A 21,835-nucleotide genomic window follows, 5' to 3' on the forward strand; every position below is an offset into this window, starting at 1 on the left:
ACATTGGAGCACTTTCTACAACAAGGACTATCTATACAGGTGGGACGGACTGCACTTAAACAGAAAGGGAACCAATCTACTCGGAGAAAGGATCCTTCAGGCGGTCCAGAAGCATTTAAACTAGAAAGGAAGGGGGGAGAAATCAACAAAAAAACAGAAGGGAGACCACATCAAAACAAGGGCAACAACTCAGGTAAGACCACTATTAAATGTATTTATCTTAATGCTAGAAGTCTCAGAAACAAAATGTTAGAACTTGAAGCTACTGCACTAACAAGTGACTACGACGTGATAGGTGTTACAGAAACTTGGTTGTCTGAGAGTGATGGAGACGAATATAATATTAGTGGGTACACAATATATAGGAAAGACAGGCAGGACAGAAGAGGCGGAGAGGTAGCGCTATACATAAGAAATAGTCTTGAAGCCCAGGTGTTAAATCAGGACAAAGAAAACAATGCAGAATCATTATGGGTCAGAATAATGGACACAAATTCAAAGGGCATAATAATAGGAGCATGCTATAGACCACCAAATTCAGACGCTGAGCAAAATAATCTGTTGTACAATGACATTCGAAATGCTTGTAGAAAAGGAGAAGCCATACTAATGGGGGATTTCAACTTCCCCTGTATAAAATGGGAAAACCCGATGGGGGGCACGACGGATGAAATTGAAATGGTGGAAATGACAAATGACTGCTTCCTAACGCAATTTGTCAAGGCACCGACTAGAGGGGAGGCATGCCTTGACTTAGTCTTTTCAAATAATGAAGACAGAATAACTAAAACAGAGGTCAGAGAGCCATTGGCAAACTCAGACCACAACATGGTCTCGTTTGAAATATTTTTTTAAAACCCCCAAAAGTAATGACTAAAGCTAAGGTTTACAATTTTAGAAAAGCAAACTATGAAGGTATGAAACAGAGACTAATAGAAGTAGATAGGAGTAAAATAGAGAAAACATCCACAGAAAAAGGATGGCTGTTCTTAAAAATGTAGTACTAGAGGCACAAAACAATTACATCCCAAAAGTAGACAAATCTAAATCTAAAACAAAATGGCCAAAATGGTTTAATAGATCAATTAAAAAAATATTCAGCGAAAAAGGCACTTTACAGAGCGTTTAAAAGGGACCAAAAACAAAGTACACAGAAAGAGTACTTGGAACTGCAAACACAAGTCAAAAAGGAAGTTAGAAAGGCCAAGAGAGAGATAGAAATCAATATTGCTAAGGGGGCTAAAACCAATTCCAAAATGTTTTTCCAACATTATAACAGCAAGAGAACATTCAAAGAGGAGGTTAAATGTCTAAGAGACACAAATGGCAAAATCATAGATGAAGAAAAAAAATAGCAAATATATTAAATGATTACTTTTCACAGGTTTTTACAAAAGAGGACACGGACAACATGCCCCACATGTCGACCTGTTCCTATCCAATTTTAAATAACTTTAGCATAACAAAGGCAGAAGTGTTAAAGGGACTAGGAGCTCTTAAAATAAACAAATCCCCTGGGCCGGATGAGATCCTCCCAATAGTACTCAAAGAAATGAAAGAAGTTATTTACAAACCGCTAACCAAGATCATGCAACAGTCTCTTGACACAGGGGTTGTGCCGACAGACTGGAAAATAGCAAACGTAATACCGTTCCACAAAAAGGGAGACAAAACCGAACCAGGTAACTACAGACCAACAAGCCTGACTTCTATTATATGTAAACTTATGGAAACTATAATAAGATCCAAAATGGAAAATTACTTATATGGTAACAATATCCTGGGAGACAGCCAGCATTGTTTTAGGAAAGGGAGATCATGTCTAACTAACCTACTTGACTTTTTTGAGGATGCAACATTGAAAATGGATAACTGCAAAGCATACGACATGGTTTATTTAAATTTCCAGAAAGCTTTTGACAAAGTCCCGCATAAAAGATTAATTCTCAAACTGAACGCAGTAGGGATTCAAGGAAATGCATGCACATGGATTAGGGAGTGGTTAACAGGTAGAAAACAGAAAGTACTGATTAGAGGAGAAACCTCAAAATGGAGTGAGGTAACCAGGGGTGTACCACAGGGATCAGTATTAGGTCCTCTGCTATTCCTAATCTACATTAATGATTTAGACTCTGATATAGTAAGCAAACTCGTTAAATTTGCAGACGACACAAAAATAGGAGGAGTGGCAGACACTGTTGAAGCAGCAAAGGTCATTCAAAATGATCTAGACAGCATTCAAAATTGGGCAGACACATGGCAAATGAAATTTAATAGAGAAAAGTGTAAAGTATTGCATGCGGGCAATAAAAATGTGCATTATAAATATCATATGGGAGATAGTGAAATTGAAGAAGGGAACTATGAAAAAGACCTAGGAGTTTATGTTGACTCAGAAATGTCTTCATCTAGACAATGTGGGGAAGCTATAAAAAAGGCTAACAAGATGCTTGGATATATTGTGAGAAGTGTTGAATTTAAATCAAGGGAAGTAATGTTAAAACTCTACAATGCATTAGTAAGACCTCACCTAGAATATTGTGTTCAGTTCTGGTCACCTCGTTACAAAAAGGATATTGCTGCTCTAGAAAGAGTGCAAAGAAGAGCAACCAGAATTATCCCAGGTTTAAAAGGCATGTCGTATGCAGACAGGCTAAAAGAATTGAATCTATTCAGTCTTGAACAAAGAAGACTACGCGGCGATCTGATTCAAACATTCAAAATCCTAAAAGGTATAGACAATGTCAACCCGGGGGACTTATTTGACTTGAAAAAAGAAAAAAGGACCAGGGGTCATAAATGGAGATTAGATAAAGGGGCATTCAGAACAGAAAATAGGAGGCACTTTTTTACACAGAGAATTGTGAGGGTCTGGAACCAACTCCCCAGTAATGTTGTTGAAGCTGACACCCTGGGATCCTTCAAGAAGCTGCTTGATGAGATTCTGGGATCAATAAGCTACTAACAACCAAACGAGCAAGATGGGCTGAATGGCCTCCTCTCGTTTGTAAACTTTCTTATGTTCTTATGTTCTTAATAAATGTAATAAAAGATTTAACAATACTGGCAGATTTGGGTAAATTCCAAAAAATATAAAAAAGTAAAAAATGTTCCCAAAAAAGTCAAAATCCAAAGTGATGTCCAAGTTAAGAGCCCACAAAAAACAGGATATACACAGCCAAAGCCATTTGAAAAATCATATGCTGCTCAAAATTTAAAAGTCATTAGTCCAAGCAACAAATGAATAGAAAAAACTGGCCTGATCTCACCCATTTAGGAACTTCAGAGGTAATCCAAAGCTGATATTGGATAGTGTTTCAATCCGTGACAAACAAACCCCCAAAAATTCCAATACAACGAAAAGAAAACAAAATACAAAAACAGCTTACAAAAAAGAAACAAAGAAAAGAGACCAGCCAAAAAGGAAACAGAAAAAGTATCAAAATAAAATGCTAGGTAATATAAATGACTTAACAATTAGTAATCCTACAAAAATTACTCAAAAGATTAGTGCTAGTGAAAAACAGTTTAGAACTAAACTAATTTGAGTAAAGTTCCTAATAGTAACCTGGAAAAACCGGGATAACACTCATACTTTTTAGCGAGGCATAAACCATCCCCCTCTCCCTCACATGCTGTCTGCTGTGAACTTGGGGTTTTCCCCTTAACAAACCCAGGGGCAGCTAATTAAAACACCTGCTGCCAATCAGCCTCAGGTTAACAAAGAAAAAATAAATCAACTCCTTAACTGATTCTGAACACTAGGGGGAGAAAGTACTTTAATTCAACTGAATAGTTTCTTTTAAGAAAATTAATCAAAATACTAACATTTTGATTTATGTAACAATGTTATATAGCCCCCCCTCCCAGGTTTAGCTCAGTGGAACTTGAACAAAATAATTATTTCAGGTTATCAACATGCACGGTCATGGCTTGGTTTGGAGAGGTTTCCATTATAGCTTTGTAATTGACAGGTCCAAGGCGTTTCAGTACCTTACCTGGACCTATCCACTTAGGTGCCAATTTAGCTGTAAACCCTTTTGAGGCATCTGACACTGGGTGTGACCTTATCCATACCTTAGTTCCAATCTCAAAACTAACGGTACGACGGCGTGAGTTATGATACTTAGCCTGTCTATTTTGAGCATTAGCTGCATTTCTTTTAACTTCAGCAATTAATGTAGCATGTCGCTCTAAAACATCATAAGCTTTATCACTTGGTTTAGGTGATTTGGAGATTAACCGTTCCAGTGGTCCTTTTAAAGGACGTCCTAGGGCAAGCTCAGCAGGAGGATGCCCTTTACTTTCCTGTTTGGCTGAATTGATAGCGAACCGAAATTCAGACAGCCAGGTATCCCACTGATCATGATGCTGTCCTACAAATGAAGCGATCATCGTTTTTAAAGTATGATTAATACATTCAGTAAGATTAGTCTGTGGATGATAAGCAGTTGTCAATTTTTTACGACTCCCGACTGACTACATACTTGGCTTTAAAAGTGCAGATGTCAACTGTGGCCCTCTATCAGATACTACATATTTTGAAGTTCCCCACCTGGTGAACATATCATGAACCAGAACCAAAGTGATCTTAGAAGCCTTTGCATCTCTAAGTGGAAACAACTCCACCCATTTGGTAAAATAACACTATGTAACACAATTTTAGTTCCTGGGTAGTAAGTGTTATTTCCTAATTGCTTATGTCTCAAAAGTATAGAAAATGGCTATTATTCCACACAAACTTTGCTTTTGTGACCAGGACAGTGATATTTTGAAATTGACCTATTTCCAATGAGAAAACGGGCGAATTTGTGTCTTTTCGTTCACATAAATTCAGAAAAAAACAACATATGAATCCAAATTAACATGTATTTATACTAACGTAATACAAAAAATGACTACAAAAGATTTAAAAGTGAGTAGTTTTTCGAGATTTACGATTATACTGTAAATCACTTTCACGAATCAGCCCCCAAATGTAGTCTCCCATCATGTTCTCGTTATACTGTCCTTGGTAGCGGCGTTCAAAGTCCAGTATATCCTGGTGGAAGCGCTCGCCTTGCTCCTCCGAGTACGCTCCCATGTTCTCCTTGAATTTATCAAGATGAGCATCAAGGATATGGACTTTGAGGGACATCCTACAGCCCATTGTGCCGTAGTTCTTCACCAGAGTCTCAACCAGCTCCACATAGTTTTCGGCCTTGTGATTGCCCAGGAAGCCCTGAACCACTGCGACAAAGCTGTTCCAAGCCGCTTTCTCCTTACTAGTGAGCTTCTTGGGGAATTCATTGCACTCCACGATCTTCTTTATCTGTGGTCCTACGAAGACACCGGCTTTGACCTTTGCCTCAGACAGCTTAGGGAAGAAGTCTTGAAAGTACTTGAAGGCTGCCGACTCCTTATCTAGAGCTCTGACAAATTGTTTCATAAGGCCCAATTTGATGTGCAGTGGTGGCATCAGCACCTTCCGGGGGTCCACCTGTGGCTCCCACTTGACGTTGTTCCTCCCCACAGAGAACTCGGTCCGCTTGGAAGGGTCCACCATGCAGAAGTAGCAGTTGCTTGAGTGGTCAGTGGGTTCCCGCCAAATTCTTGGGATAGCGAACTTCATGGCTCTCTTTTCCCCTCTGTACCATCCTACAAAAATACATTTATTTCACCCATGACTAATGTGTAAGAGATTCTCGCAACATTTTTCATATATGATATATTTTTTCAATAACATTGAAAATTGTAAAACATTTTAAAATTAAAAACTTTTACAATTTTAAAAATTTTAACAAATTTTATAACATAAAATTCCGAGCAACAATTGTCCATCTTACCTTCCAGAGTTTTTTTTGCAGTGCTCGCAGGTGACATGAGGTGCCCAGGGTTTGTCTTGATCCCCGACAGGCATGCCGAAATATGCCTTGTAGGCCACGGAGTACTTTTTCGCTCTTGTCTTGATAAATTGGCCGCAGACATAGCAAAATGCGTCTGCCGGATGCTTGCAGCCTCTTGATGCCATCTCAGAAAAATGCAGATATGTTTCCACTTAGGCAGCTGGAACTAAACTGAACTGGTGGGCTTAAGGCCCCTGTATTTATACTACTATTTAGATTACTAGAAAGTTCTAGAAGTTACTCCAAGTTTACTCAGCACTGACTCAGCGTCTGCTAAGAAAATCTATCTGGAATGTTCTGGAAAATAGGTAAATTTCAAAATATCACTGTCCTGGTCACAAAAGCAAAGTTTGTGGGGAATAATAGCCATTTTCTATGCTTTTGAGGCATAAGCAATTAGGAAATAACACTTACTACCCAGGAACCAAAAAAAAAAAAAATTGTTACACGGTGTAATCAACTATCACTAAAAGATAGTGGTGGTGTTGTTTGCTGTGAGGTAAAGGACCCATGAAGTCAATTTCCCACATCTCTCCTTTTAACAGTAGACTGTAAGAAACCAACAGTTTTTTGCAATCAGGCTTGTACTGTTGACATGTAAGACAGTTCTTCAGGTACTCCCATACATCCTTGCGTACCTGAGGCCAGTAAGCCACATCAAGTATCTTCATCAACGTCTTCAACCGACCTAAATGACCCCACAGAGGGCTGTCATGGTAGTACTGTAAGAAAAGTGGTTGCATTGAAGTAGGTACAAAAAGCTGGTATTTAGTTCCACCTGCTTCTCTGGGTATGCATCGATACAAAATACCTTGCTCAATAATATCAAATATTCTTCCCCATCATACTTCAGATTTTGCAATCTCTACATAATGTTGGGTGCCTGGGTCAAGTGCTTGTTCCTTTTCAATTTCATTCCAACCCACAGGTAAGGGAAGATTATTTTCAGACTTCTGAAATACACATGCAGGTGTCACTCCAGGTGGAGCTCGGGATAGTGCATCAGGAACTGCATTCAGTTTTCCTTTTCGATAAATCACCTTGAAGGTAAAATCTTGCAATCAAACGTTTTTCCTTCCAGGTATAGTCGCCACTTCTCTACCGCCCAGACAACTGCCAGACACTCCTTTTCTGAGGCTGAATAGTTCTGTTCAGCTGTGTTCAACAGTCGTGAGGCATAGGCAATGACCTTTTCAGAGGCATCTTGCTGTTGGGTCAGGATAGCTCCAAGGCCAACATTACTAGCATCCGTATATACTCGAAATGGCAGTGTGAAGTCTGGATGGGATAATATTGGTGCAGATGATAATGCGAGTTTAAGATCTTCAAAAGCAGTTTGGCAATCTGGACGCCACTCCCGTGGAAAATGCTTACGCTTTAGTAGATTCAAGGGTACTGAAATATCTGCAAAGTTAATAAACTTATGGTACCAGGCTGCCATTCCCAAGAAACCAAAATGGCATAACGCGGAATTGGTAGAACCCTGAATCAGTGATAAAAGTAGTATTTTGGGCATGAGCAGGATTCATGGCCATCTGCCAATATCCACTTTGCAAGTCCAGTGTGCTGTATATTATAGCATGCTCAAGGACTCCAGAATTTCATGAATATAAGGCATGGGGTATGTGTCCAGGTGAGTCTTTCCATTCAAACCCCGATAATCCACACAAAAGCGCATGTTTCCATTTTTATTTTTTACTAAAAGCACAGGGGCAGGTCACTGAGATGGTTGTATGATATTTTTTTAGCATTTCTGCCACATGCTCATCTATGATACGTTGCTTTGCTGGAGATTCCCTGTAGGCTCTTCGATGAACAGGCACCTTATCATGTTATGCTGGGCTACATGGGTTTTTCTTGTTAGGGATGTACAGACTTCCGGCCAGGCCTTCAATAACTCCAGCAACCTGAATTTCACTTATATTGTAGCTTGAGCATCTTCTACCTGTAGTTGTATCTGACCAGCAGCTTCAGGATCTGGACTCGCTATCCCTTGCCAACAGTTTTTAGTCAGGTCAAGAAAAAACACATATAGAGACTCATTGAGGCATCAGTGGTTAGTGTTGAGTTAGCCCCCGCCTCTGGGGCTCTTTCACACTCAAGGATCCCTTGAAGAAATGGATATTGTTTCCTTCCTGTACTTCTCACCCTGTAACAGCGATTAGTAAAATGAATGTGAGTACCTGTTTTGCACATAAAGTCCAGTCCTAATAATACTGGAAAAGCAAGATGCTCATCCTTCAACACATAAGTAACCAGAGTCCATATTGTATCGTGAAAAATAATCATGAGCTGAATGCGTCCAATGGCACCATTGGATTTTCCATCTGCCAAATTTTGGTCATCACAAAGGTGTTAATACATCTTTATCCTTAACTTTTTTCTCATAGACGTTCACTTATGAGGGTATAGGTACACCCGGAATCTAACATCGCATAGCAGGACCTTGTCCAAACAGTCACAGGAACAATTAGCTGAACGGGTGAGATTGAAACTTCCCCTGAAGTATGACACTAAGGTTACTGGATTTTTTTTAGACCTTTAGCCGCTGTTGTCACAGGTTTAAATCTTGCTGATGGGTTGGCAGAAGTATGACTTAAATCTATTTTGGGAAGCTGTGACTAAAAATACGTCCCATCAGGACATCTGTTTATCATCCACAGACGGACGGTTTGGTGGAACAGTTTAAGCAGACCTTGAAGTCGATACTGAGACAGTTTGTAACGCAAGAGCAAAAACATTGGGCATCGCTCCTTCCCTACCTCCTTTTTGCAGTGAGAGAGGTGCCGCAGAGTTCGACAGGGTTCTTACCCTTAGAGCTCTTGTACGGCCGACAGCCTCATGGCATCCTCGATCTGTTGAGAGAGGGGTTGGAAGAGCACAAAGGCTCATCCAAAAATGTAGTGAAGCATGTGCTCCTACTAAGAGATCGCCTAGATTTGGTCGGTTGTTTGGCCCAGGACAACCTCAGATCGGCCAGCACCAACAACAGCAGCATTACACCAAAAATGCACTAATTCAAACCTTTCGACCAGGAGACAAGGTAAGTCCAGGTGAGTCTTTCCATTCTGTTTCACTTTAAAACCATGCTAAATGGCAGGGGCCATATGAAGCGATTCAGGCTATAGGAAAGGTGAATTATGAAGCCCGATCGCCGTAATGAGCGTGAAATTTATCATGTCAATTTATTAAAGCCCTGGCAGGCAAGGGAGGTTTTGTTTTTAAGTGCCGAAAGTCGACAAAGTGGACATGCTCGAGCTTGGGGTGATTGAACCTTCCAGGAACGAGTGGTGCAGTCCTATTGTCATAGTGGCTAAGAAAGACGGCACCAACCGCTTCTGCGTGGATTTCAGGAAGGTAAACGCTATTGCCAAGTTCGATGCCTCGGGTCGACAAACTTTTAGACAGACTGGGTAAGGTGAAGTTTATCTCCACTTTGGACCTGACGAAGGGATACTGGCAGATCCCTTTAACCCGCAGTTCTAGAGAGAAAACCGCATTTTCAACACCAGAGGGGCTGTTTCACTTTAAAACCATGCCATTTGGGCTACATGGTGCGCCCGCTGCCTTTCAGAGACTGATGAACCAGGTTTTACACCCACATCATGAATATGCAGCAGCGTATATTGATGTCATGGTCATTTACAGCTCCACCTGGCGAGAGCATTTGGCTAGGGTTGCAGCCGTTCTTCTGTCTCTAAGGGTAGCCCGGCTGACAGCTAACTTGAGAAAATGTGTGTTTGCCAAGACAGAGACTCAATATTTTGGATTTTTAATGGGGAATGGAAGGGTGAGACCTGTAGTCACAAAAATCCAGACTTTGGCTGATGCAGCTTTCCCCAAAACCAAGACTCAGATGAGGTCACTACTGGGATTAGCCGGTTACCGTCGCTTTATCCCCGAGTATGCCACAGTGGTTAACCCTTTAGTTGACCTCACCAAAAAGAGTGCTCCAAATTTAATTAAGTGGTCAGATGAGTGTCGGGGCGATTGATACTATTAAGCATAGACTTTGCCAGGCCCCCACTCTTATCACACCAGATTTCACCAAAAGATTAATCCTCCACACCGACGCCTCGTATGTGGGTTTGGGTGCTGTCTTGTCTCAAAAGGTAGATGGAGTAGAACGCCAGATACTGTACATCAGTAAAAAAAATGCTACCTCGGGAACGCAACTACTCCGTAGTCGAAAAGGAGTGTTTGGCCATTAAATGGGCTACTCACTCTTTAAGATACTACCTGCTGGGACACTCATTTGATCTTGTCACAGACCACACCCCACTCAAGTGGTTAAGCACAATGAAGGACAGCAATGCCCGCACAACCCGGTGGCATCTGGCATTGTAGCCCTTCATGTACCACATGGTACACCATGCGGGGAAAGACCATCAAAATTCAGATTATTTTTCCCGGGAGGGGGGAGTAATGGGAAAGGTAGATTCAGCCGAGTGTTCCTTCGGCTCCACTCTGAGTGGTGGGATATGTGACGGAAATATAATGAGTTCTGGTTGTAAATCTCCCTCTCGACCTGTGAGGGTATAAGTAGTGAAAGGGAAAGGCTTTGGACAGGTTGTCCTGACAGTTCATTCCCTGGGTCGGGAGGTCAGTCAGCCTGGAAAAAGACAAGACTTCAGTGCGGGAATGTATTGACCTGGAAGGTAAACGAGGTAGCAGCTGCAACTGCAATCATTTACCAATGGGTCATGCATAATCTCATAAAAGGGGCTGGAGAATTGTAAATCTTTTCCTTCGCTTTTGGTTTCAAAATAGACCCGGAAGGACCCGTGCTCTGTGTATTGAGAGTATCGTGAGTGTTTGTTTTGTTTGTCTTGTCTATAATTGTTACTTGTGTGTTTATAGACGGCTAACACGTTCCGGAGCTGTCGCTAAGAGCCAGCACTGAACCCGGAACAGCACTGCACTATGTGTCACTCTTTAAACTGTATCACCCACCATGAGCACTACAGCGCGCACCCAGGACTGGTGACCGTGGTTGTATATTGTGGGAGAGATACTGTGTTTATTGTTCAGGGCTGCAATCCCTGTTACTGTTCTCCGTGTTTTACGCATCGCTGTGTATAACCAGAGTTTATTATTTAGTCACCAGACCTGGATGATAACTAAAATAAAACAGGTATTTTTCCACACCGGATTACAAATCTCTGTCTGTTTATTCCTGCACTGCATCACCTCTGCACCTGTACATAATCAGCAACCACTTTGCCACAGAGGCAAATTGGCCTTTGCAAAATATTCCCTCTTTCCTGCCCAGTCCTTCTCAATCAAAGAGCCAATCCGCACTAGCTCTTCCACAGTTTGCACACTGCCTCGGACATTCACTTGGGCTTACAATTATGTAAAATCATATGTACTAACTCTTTGTCACCAAGACCCGGCCTCCAACACATGCACAGTGCTCAGTAATGAAATGCAAAATCCTGTATACTCTCCTTGGATCCTTGTACGCTATCCGTCAAACGTCTCTCTCCTTCCGCTTCATAGTCTTCGGATAGGAAAGTGCTCAGAAAGACCTTTTTGAACTCAGCCCAAGAACTGACATTTGCTTGCACAGCAACCCTCCAGTCCTTAGCAGTACCCCTTAAAACTGAGTTTAATGTGGCAATTATTTCATTATCTGACAAAGGTAGTAAAGTAAGAAAATCCTCACAGTGTTCAACATAAAGCAATGGATCAGTCTCGTCCCCCATAACCCCAAAAGTAGGGAACCCACATTTAATGGGCAATTTGTGATATTTTATATTGTTAGTGTCAGTGTCCATGTTAGTTTCCTCTTCCGATAACGGTTTCACAGCAGCATCAGAGACGGTATGTGCTGTGAGTTTTACATTAGGGGTGTGTGGCAAAGTGCCCCGCCCCTGTGTGCATTTGTGTGTTCTGTGTATGTATGTATGCGTGCGTATGTTAATGTTGGTGTATAGATTGGTACACTGGATATAAACGGGTCTGTGTTTCACGTGTGTTTAAATTGTATATTTGTATTTAGGCACGGGATTGCACATCACGCACGTGCATTTAAAATATAATATGTGAACACGGGGTTTCACGTAATGAATTCACGTGCTGGGATTCAAGTGAGTAATTAATTAGTAATTGAATCCCAGCACAAACAGTATAAATAGATGCACGTTTAGTCACTCGTGGTTGGGTGTTCGGAAGAGGAGAACGGGTGAGAGAGAGAGGAGTAACTAAAAGCAAAATAAAACGTGCAAGATAAGTGTTTGTTCTCACCGTGTTTTGTCTGTGTAGTCCGTTTTGTTTGTCTTTTTATTTTGGCGTGTAGTGCCGTGTCCCGTGTTTTTGTGTTTAAAACCTTTTATTTTCTGTGCTGTTCTGTTTAATTATTAAATGCCGAGCGCAATCACGCGCCCAGCTTATACCAAACCACATCTCTCTGTTTATTTATTTCCTGCATCTGGTCTGACGCCACCCACTCCGGCCGTCTTTGTGACACGTGGTGTCATCGTGGGATAAACAGCGCCTCCAAGCGTCAGACCAGGAGAGGAGGGGTCTGGATTAAAATATATATATATATATATATATATATATATAAAGGATTACAAATATTGTTTTGGGGAAAAAAAAAACAAAAAAAAAAAAACTCAATGGCAGAAGACGCCATCAAATTGCGGGGCTGGTTCCTAGAGAATGCTGGGCTGGAGGCCCAGTCTCTGCCCATAGTCGTCCTGGCCCTGTGGATGATGGACAATGAGAGATGGGAGGCATATCAGGAGGAACACACCCCAAACACCTTGGAGGAAGGTGTGGAGTTTGTCCTCAGCTACCTGGAGGCAACCATAAACGGAACAGCAGCCCAGGTAGCAGGACCATCAGCAGAGGAGTACCTGCTGTCCCCATCTCCACCAGCAGAGGGTGAGTACCTGCTGTCCCCATCTCCACCAGCAGAGGGTGAATGCCTGCTGGTTTTGCCTCCACAGCCCAAGCGGGAGGAGCCTGAGCGTCCACAGCCCAAGCGGGAGGAGCCTGAGCGTCCACAGCCCAAGCGGGAGGAGCCTGAGCGTCCACAGCCCAAGCGGGAGGAGCCCGAACGTCCTACGCCTGAGTGGGAGGAGCCCGAACGTCCTACGCCTGAGTGGGAGGAGCCCGAACGTCCTACGCCTGAGTGGGAGGAGCCCGAACGTCCTACGCCTGAGTGGGAGGAGCCCGAACGTCCTACGCCTGAGTGGGGGGAGCCCGAACGTCCACAGCCCTAGAGAGAGGAGTCGGTGCGTCCACAGCCCAAAAGGGAGGAGTCGGTGCGTCCACAGCCCAAAAGGGAGGAGTCGGTGCGTCCACAGCCCAAAAGGGAGGAGTCGGTGCGTCCACAGCCCAAAAGGGAGGAGTTGGTGCGTCCACAGCCCAAAAGGGAGGAGTCGGTGCGTCCACAGCCCAAAAAGAGGGAAGTCGGGGCTTCCACAGCCGTAGGACCCAAGCTGCCAGCAGAGGGAGAATGCCTGCTGGTCCGACCTCCACCAGCAGAGGGTGAATACCTGCTGGTGCCGTCCCAAGAGCCAGAGGGGGAGGAGTTACAGGCTCAACCCCCTGAACATTTTTTGGGGGGAGAAGGGCAGGATGCTGGTGTCCCCCAGCAGCCTCTAGCTATGCTGCTGAAGGCAGCACGGCGCGCACATGCCCAGCCGCCACAGCAGAGGGAGCCAGCACCGCCACAGCCTCCCTCTGAGTGGCCAGCATCAGCCCCATCGCCTCTACCTCCGCCACCTCCACCAGCAGAGGGTGAATACCTGCTGGTTCCACCTCCACCGCAGTGGGAGGACTGCTTGCCCCTCCCACCTCCACCAGCAGAGGGTGAATACCTGCTGGTTCCACCTCCACCGCAGTGGGAGGACTGCTGGCCCCTCTCACCTCCACCAGCAGAGGGTGAATGCCTGCTGGTTCCACCTCCACCGCAGTGGGAAGACTGCTTGCCCCTCCCACCTCCACCAGCAGAGGGTGAATGCCTGCTGGTTCCACCTTCACCGCAGTGGGAGGACTGCTGGCCCCTCCCACCTCCACCAGCAGAGGGTGAATACCTGCTGGTTCCACCTCCACCGCAGTGGGAGGACTGCTGGCCCCTCCCACCTCCACCAGCAGAGGGTGAATACCTGCTGGTTCCACCACCGCCAGGAGCAGAGGCGCTGGAGCTGCCTCTGCCTCCACCACCGCCAGGAGCAGAGGAGCTGGAGCTGCCTCTGCCTCCACCACCGCCAGGAGCAGAGGAGCTGGAGCTGCCTCTGCCTCCACCACCGCCAGGAGCAGAGGAGTTGGAGCTGCCTCTGCCTCCACCACCGCCAGGAGCAGAGGAGCTGGAGCTGCCTCTGCCTCCACCACCACCAGGAGCAGAGGAGCTGGAGCTGCCTCTGCTTCCGCCACCGCCCGGAGCAGAGGAGCAGGAGCTGCCTCTGCTGCCCGTACCTCCGCAGGGAGTACGGTGGCCGGAGCCCCAGAAAGGGGAGCTGCCGGCCACGAAGAAGGGGGAGGAGGTCTGGAGACCACTTTCCCCAGCAGCAGTTTCGCTGCAGGAGTTCTTGTGGCCGGAGCCCCACAGGAGGGAGCTGCCGGCTACGAAGAAGGGGGAGGTCGGGGGACCACCTGCCCCCGCAGCTTTTTCGCTGCAGGACGGGACCAGCATGCTGTCAGCCGTGCCACTACCGGCAGGGGAGCTGACAGCATTTCCAGCCATGGGCCCACTGAAGCCTCCCTTCCCAGCCCGAGACTTTGGCCTGGACTGCTGGGTATTTAAGGGGGGAGGTGGCCGTTGAGGTCATGTGTGCTGTGCACAAGGGGGGGGGTATATATGGCAAAGTGCCCCGCCCCTGTGTGCATTTGTGTGTTCTGTGTATGTATGTATGCGTGCGTATGTTAATGTTGGTGTATAGATTGGTACACGGGATATAAACGGGTCTGTGTTTCACGTGTGTTTAAATTGTATATTTGTATTTAGGCACGGGATTGCACATCACGCACGTGCATTTAAAATATAATATGTGAACACGGGGTTTCACGTAATGAATTCACGTGCTGGGATTCAAGTGAGTAATTAGTTAGTAATTGAATCCCAGCACAAACAGTATAAATAGATGCACGTTTAGTCACTCGTGGTTGGGTGTTCGGAAGAGGAGAACGGGTGAGAGAGAGAGGAGTAACTAAAAGCAAAATAAAACGTGCAAGATAAGTGTTTGTTCTCACCGTGTTTTGTCTGTGTAGTCCGTTTTGTTTGTCTTTTTATTTTGGCGTGTAGTGCCGTGTCCCGTGTTTTTGTGTTTAAAACCTTTTATTTTCTGTGCTGTTCTGTTTAATTATTAAATGCCGAGCGCAATCATGCGCCCAGCTTATACCAAACCACATCTCTCTGTTTATTTATTTCCTGCATCTGGTCTGACACCACCCACTCCGGCCGTCTTTGTGACACGTGGTGCGAGTAGCTTTTCCACTTTTACCACTCTTTGTCTTTAACACAAATTGATCCTGCAGCTGAATATCTCTACGCTTCAAACAGGCAACTATAGACCTTTGTAATTATTTCAAAGACAAATTAAAAGTTTGCTCCAGTCTAGTGCATTTACGGTCAATATAATGCTGCAAAATATCTTCTTGCCTGACTGTACTCACATATAAACCCTTTACCTCATTTTCAATGGACTCAAGCCTTTCTCTGAACTGTTCTATTAAAGCACCAGTGCCACCAGTGTCACAATCATCTTCAACTACCAATTCTTCTACAGGTGCTGGAGGAGGGAATATTTCTTCACACTCCTCCTCTTCACTAATATAACTTAACTCTTCGGAAATGTGTAACTCTTCCAAACTAGAAATGATATCACTCACAGGGTCATGACGTGTTACAAATCTACCAGCTGTGAACTCTAAATGTACACTATATTCTAAGTCAGATTCCTCTGTAAAACCCAGTTTGCTTTCAGCTGCAGCACCCATTTTGTTAGCAACCTAAATGATAAAAAAAATGTAATTCAATAACAATCAAATTTATCCAATCAATCCATGACTGTGCTTAAACAATTCGTATCCCAGCTGTGCCTCCAATGTAACGATTTAATAAAATCGCCAGAAAAAAATAACAAAAATATAGCTTCCAACAACAAATGAAAAATAGTAATGACAAAATAAACAACAACTGTATTGTTTAAACAAAAATAATAATTAAGACAACATTAACAATATTGGCAGATTTGGGTAAATTCAAAACAAACAACAAAAAAAGTAAAAAAAAATGTTCCCAAAAGAGTCCAAATCCAAAGAAATGTCCAAGTTTAGAGCCCAAAAAAATCAACAGGATATACATGCAGCCAAATCCATTGAAAATCAACAGGATATACATGCAGCCAAACCCATTGAAAATCAACAGGATATACATGCAGCCAAATCCATTGAAAATCAACAGGATATACATGCAGCCAAATCCATTGAAAATCAACAGGATATACATGCAGCCAAATCCATTGAAAATCAACAGGATATACATGCAGCCAAATCCATTGAAAATCATATGCAGCTCACATTTAAAAGTCATTAGTCCAAGCAAAAAATAGAACTGGACTGATCTCATCCATTCTTCAGGAACTTCAGAGAAAATCCAAAGATGATATTGGATAGTGTGCAATCCGCAACAAACAAACCCAAAACAGTCCAAGGAAATCCAAAAAATACCAATACACGAAAAGAAAACAAAATACACAAAAACTTACAAAAACGAAACAAAGAGACCAGCCAAAAAGGAAACAAAAAAGCCTAGTGAAATAAACAGTTTAGAACTAAACTCATTTTAGTAAAGTTTCTAACAGTAACCTTGAAAAACCGGGATAACACTCATACTTTTTAGCGAGGCATAAACCATCCCCCTCTCCCTCACATGCTGTCTGCTGTGAACTTGGGGTTTCCCCTTAACAAACCCAGGGGCAGCTAATTAAAACACCTGCTGCTGATCAGTCCCAGGTTAACAATGAAAAAAATAATCAACTCCCTAACTGATTCTGAACACTAGGGGGAGAAAGAACTTTAAGTCAACTGAATAGTTTCTTTTAAGAAAATTAATCAAAATACTAACATTTTGATTCATATAACAATCTTGTGGTTTCCATGCGGGTTAATTTACACGTGAAATGGCGATGCACATGCACGTTTGGGAGAGTTGGGAGAAGTAAATCAGGTTTGTGGCCAAAAAAAACGGCCAAAGAGAGAGATAGGGTAAATCTCATTTACTCGTGTAAATGACGAAACACGGGAAATCCCCACCTAGTTTCGCATGGAAACCCGCATTTCACGTGTAAATGTTAATGAGCGTGTTTATTCTTAACTATAAATGTTGCAAGGGAGCAGGTCAGTTGTTACTGTGGATTACAAGATGACAGAAAGCAGTGGCTAGTTCACCTCAATGCTAATGCAGGCGGCTTATTTTCTTATTGTGTTTTGCTGTGTCTGGTCTGTCATGTTGTATATCTCTTGTGGGTTTACAGTTCTGTATAAAATCACTTACCATGAACTGTGTTATGCCCGTGTTATAGTATTATTGCAGCTGTTTGAGAATACCCTTGCTGCTTAAATGTCTAACTGAATTAATACCTGTCCTTTTTTTATCCCATCTATGTACAAAGACAACAGGTGTCTGCCCTCCACGTTAGTAAATATAGTTTGTGAGCTGGATGTCATGAGCCAGCTCGATCGCCCTAAAACAGCGCAACAACATCCAACAAGTTGTTGATGCTCGCTCAGAAGTGACCAAATAAAATTGTAGTAGAACATATTGATTGTGTTTTATTTGTTTGCATCATTAATATTTGACACAACAGTAAATCCAACACAACTTAAAAGAAAGGAGAGAATCTCTGACAGCACAAGCCTCCTCAGATCGCTCCTGTCCAATTGAAACTGGTGACTGAGGTAAACTTCACAGTTGCCAAGTCTGCTATAATAAGCAGAATTGGGCTTGTTTTTGAGAGTCGCTGGTTGGAACTTGCATAAACACCCATACTCTAACACGGGTCGCTTGTTTTGAAAGGCAGTGTTGCTTTTTTTTTCTCGTGAGACTTGACAACACTAGTAACCTTCCCTGTCTGTGTTCGTGACTTGTTTTGTTTGATCTTTTATTTTGCTCTGTGAGCACTTTGTTTTGTGTTTAAAATATTTATTTTATTTTTGTATTATTTAAATAAACGGCGCCGCCGCATCTTTATTTTTGACTGCAGTATCTGTCAGTGTATTTTTCTTTCCTGACTCTGGCCTGATGTCACCACACAGCCACCCTGTCACACGTGGTGTCCAGCGTGGGATCACCAGCTCCTCCTGGACTCAGGTCAGAGTGGGTACTACAGTTTCTTTTTGTTTCTTTTTTTTTCTAAATACGTGTGGAGTGAGGAAGGAAGGAGAGTGAAAAGAGAGAATGGGAGAAAAAAGGAGAAAGAGCCGCCAGAAGCAGCAACAGCAGCAGGGGAGAGGTGAGAGGAGATGGTGGTCACGGGACCCCACCCAAATAGGACCCCCATACTGGGACATGGAACAGGAACAGTGGAGGGCTGAAGGGGCCCCCCTGTGTGTCATCTGCTCCATCACCTCCACAGGCCAAGAGAGAGAGGAAGGTGAGGAGAAGGAGGCAGCGAGGGGACACAGACCTGGAGTGGGAGGAGCCTGAACGTCCTGCGCATGAGTGGGAGGAGCCTGAACATCCTGCGCCTGAGTGGGAGGAGTCCGAACGTCCACAGCCCAAGAGGGGGGAGTTGGTGCGTCCACAGCCCAAGAGGGGGGAGTCGGTGCGTCCACAGCCCAAGAGGGGGAAGGCCGAATGTCCACAGCCCAGGTACCCGCCAGCAGAGGGAGAATACCTGCTGGTTCCACCACCACCACCTGAGGGAGAGGAGCAGGAGCTGCATCTCCCTTCAAGACAGGATGGACCGGGACAAGATGCTGGCGGTCCACAGCTGCCCTTGCATAGGTTGCTGAGCCGAGCAAGGGGGAAAACCGCTAGGTCACAGCTGCTGAAAAGAGGGCCAACCCCAGCACCACCGCTGGTCCTGGCTCCCCTCATGCAATCGCCTCCTGAGGGTCCGCTGCGGCCGTCGTCTCATGATGGACTGCTGCTGCCCTGTCGTGCATCGCCTGGGGATGCCAGTTCGCCATCGCCTGGGGATGCTGGTTCGTCATCGCCTGGAGTTGCCAGTTCGCCATCGCCAGTTCGCCATCGCCTGCCTTGCACCGCCCAAGGGCGCCTGCCTTGCACCGCCCAGGGATGCCTGCCTCGCACCGCTCAAGGATGCCTGCCTTGCACCACTCAGGGATGCCTGCCTCGCACCGCTCAGGGATGCCACATATGGATCGCCTGGGGTTGCCTGCTGCTCCGCATCACCTGGGGCTGCCTGCTGCTCTGCATCGCCTGGGTCTGCCTGCTGCTCCGCATTTACAGTTACAGGGTACGAAGGAGAAGTGGAGCTCCCGCTGCCGCCTCCATGGCCAGGGACTCTCCTCCCGAGTTCACCTCCCGAGGGTCCGCTGCTGCTGCCGTCGCCTCCCGAGGGTCTGCTGCTGCTACCGTCGCCTCCCGAGGGTCCGCTGCTGCTGCCGTCGCCTCCCGAGGGCTCTGCTTCGCTTGGGGTCAAGGCCGGCTCTGATTCACCTGGGCTCGCTGCTGGTCCTGTGTGGCAGCAGGAAGTGTTGTGGCTGGAGCCCCACAGAGGGAAGCTGCCGTCCATGAAGAAGGGGGGGGGGGAGGTCAGGAGACCAGCTCCCCCAGCTGCACTTTCGTGGCAGGAATTAGTGTGGAAGAAGCCCAAGAAGAGGGAGCTGTTAGCCACAAAGAAGTGGGGGGTGGAGGACATTCCACCATGGCCACCCCCAGAAACACCTTGCATCCCCCTCTTCCGGGACTTTGAGACTGAGGGGGGGAGTTGACCATTGGGGCCAAATGTGCATTGCACAAGGGGGTGGGGGATGAACGGGGTCTCCCCCTCTACCCCTGTGTTATTTTGTATTTGTTTGTTTTATGTATTTATTATATAGGACGAGCGAGGTGCCGTCCTTCAGTGTTTTGTATTTACTTTGTTGTATTGTTATGATTTATTTTATGTATAAATGTGACAGAGAAGCACCGCTGGTTTTGTTGTTGTTTTTATTTTTAAAACTTGTTCTGGCAGAGGCGAGATTGGAGCTTGTCCTCTGCCAGGAATAATTTAAAAACCTTGTGCAGAAGGTGACCATCTCCCGAGTTTAATTAGTGGTGTAATTGTTGCTAATCGGGAGATGGTCACCTGCATAAAACCTTGCAGCTCTCTGCACTCGAGGTGGTGGGTGTTTTGAGAGGAGGAACGAGAGAGCAAGGAGTGAGAGAGAAAATGAAACTTAAAAATCAAACCCATAGGTTCCGTGAAGACTGCTGCCCAGCCGGACCTCAGTATTGTTTTGTGTTCGTGACTTGTTTTATTTTGCTCTGTGAGCTCTTTGTTTTGTGTTTAAAATATTGATTTTATTTGTGTGTTATTTAAATAAATGGCACTGCTACGTCTTTATTTTTTACTGCAGTATCTGTCAGTGTTTTTTTCTTTCCTGACTCTGGCCTGACGTCACCGCACAGCCACCTTGTCACAGTGGCCATCGCCCAAATTAAGTGATTCATTTGTTGCTAAATCGGGAGGTGGTCACCTGCATATAAACCTGCAGCGCTCCCAGTTTGGGTGGGTGCGCTGCAGAGAGGGAGTGAGGAGAAAAGTGAAAAGAAAGTAAACGAAACTTAAGGGATCTGTGAAGGCTACTGCCCAGCCGGACCTTTAAGACTATTATTTTGTGTTTGTGATTATTTTGTTTAAATCTTTTATTTTCACTCTGTGAGCAAGTTTCTTTTTGTTAAAACATTTTATTTATTTTTGTTATTTAACTAAATAAAACAGCCAAGCGCCTTTGCACCGTAACTGCAGTACTACCTGCTGTGAGTTTTCCCTTCCTGCTTCTGGCCTAACGTCACCGCACAGCCACCCTGCCACAACATTTGAAAAACAATTTGGGCAACAGTAGTAAAACACATTATTAACCAGCCAGGAACAGGGTATTTTGCTTTATTACAGCAGCTTAGATTCACTCGTGTACCAGGTCTCTGCGCATGTAAACCACATTTTCACAAAATGTCACTAGTAATCTTCAAAAACAGCACGAGTACTTTAAGCATAGCTAATTTACATATCAATCTCCACCTTTCCCATTTATTTGCATGATGTCGAGTGAAAAGCCCTGTTTACTCAAGTAAAATAAATTGAGCGAATGGAAACCAAGAAAGGCATTAACACGAGACATTTTTCTCGTGTAAATGTCTAGAGTTAAAAAAAAAACTTGCATGGAAACCACATGATTGTTAGAAGCTTTAGTCATTACTTTTTGTGTTTTAAAAATCATTTCAAATGAGACCATGTTGTGGTCTGAGTTTGCCAAAGTCTCTCTGACCTCTGATTTAGTTATTCTGTCTTCGTTATTTGAAAAGACTAAATCAAGGAATGCCTCCCCTCTAGTCGGTGCCTTGACAAATTGCGTAGGAAGCAGTCTTGCTGTTCTGCTTTTACGACCTTTATGATAGGGGATTCCTCAGGCTTTCATTTTTTGTCCTGTCATTGTTTTACACATTTAAATGTTAAAATCTAATTTCAAAACTGTAATGCCAGCAGCAGTAGGTATTCCCAGGCAGTCTCCCATCCAAGTACTAACCAAGATCAACTGTGCTCAGCTTCTGAGATCAGGCTTATTCAAAGTTATACAACCTTTATTTAAGATGAGCCGGGGGTGATTCCTCACAGCGTGCTTTTTAAGATGAGCCGGGGGTGATTCCTCACAGCGTGCTTTTTAAGATGAGCCGGGGGTGATTCCTCACAGCGTGCTTTTTAAGATGAGCCGGGGGTGATTCCTCACAGCGTGCTTTTTTTGTCCTGTCATCGTTTTACACATTT

Source organism: Acipenser ruthenus, unplaced genomic scaffold, assembly GCF_902713425.1.
Source record: "Acipenser ruthenus unplaced genomic scaffold, fAciRut3.2 maternal haplotype, whole genome shotgun sequence".
In the NCBI taxonomy this organism is placed as follows: Eukaryota; Metazoa; Chordata; class Actinopteri; order Acipenseriformes; family Acipenseridae; genus Acipenser; species Acipenser ruthenus.